The sequence below is a fragment of the Petaurus breviceps genome, unplaced genomic scaffold (genome assembly GCF_028583685.1).
Source record: "Petaurus breviceps papuanus isolate PSGF00001 unplaced genomic scaffold, PetGlider_PUasm1.0 129, whole genome shotgun sequence".
NCBI lineage: Eukaryota > Metazoa > Chordata > Mammalia > Diprotodontia > Petauridae > Petaurus > Petaurus breviceps.
The window spans coordinates 4,083,033-4,083,969 of NW_027185665.1; positions in this window are offsets into that span (position 1 = coordinate 4,083,033).

Below are 937 nucleotides of genomic sequence, written 5' to 3' on the forward strand. Positions count from 1 at the left end.
CTGGACCGCGCTCCGGCGAGTCCGCGGGACAGGTGGGGCCCTTTGATAGGTGGCCGGCTCGGGCGGCTGGGAGGTGTAGTTCGCTGCCGTGGGCCCGGCGCCGGCCGGAGCGAAAAGAAAACTACAACTCCCAAGATGCCTCTGGGCCGAGAGCATTCTTCCGCTAGGACCCGGAGCCGGTGGGAGGAAGGCGACGGGGCGGGCTCTGGGAGGCAAGCGGCCGCCACGAGCGCTGGTGCCGGGAGACCACGGCCGGAGGAGGCGGGTTCCGAACATCGCTCGGGAAGTCAGGGACAATGAAAGACTAGCCCGGCGGGATAGAACTTCTTGGCGTTCCGTGCAGGCATCTCGAAGACAGCTAAAAATCCATCTTGTGGACCCGGGTCATTGGAGGGCCCGGGGAGGCGTGGCTTGGGTGGGCGGGGCACGTGGGGATTGTTTAGGCATAGTGAAGGCGCTCCCGGGAATTCTTTTTTTTTTTCTTTTTGGAGGGGGAAGCCGGGGCAATCGGGGTTAAGTGACTTGCCCAAGGTCACACGGCTAGTAAGTGTTAATTAAGTGCCTGAGGTCGGATTTGAACTCCGGTCCTCCTGACTCCAGGGCCAGTGCACTATTCACTGTGCCACCTAGACGCCCCCCATGCCTCTTCTGCGCGCGCGCGCACACACACACACACACACACACACACACACACACACACACACACACAGCTGTGTGACCCTGGGCAAGTCGTTTCATTTCTAGTCAGCTCTCCAATACCATAGGTGGCGAGGGAAACCTCTATTAGTAAAGCGAGTTTCCTTATCTGGAAGTTCCTTCTTCCAGTGAAATCTTAGTCTCTTTCAGTACTAACCGACCAAAATCGCTTTTCTCTTTACCTAGTCATATACACCTGTTCGCGTCCCCCCTCATTGCTCCAGCCTTTAACCAGGCCTTG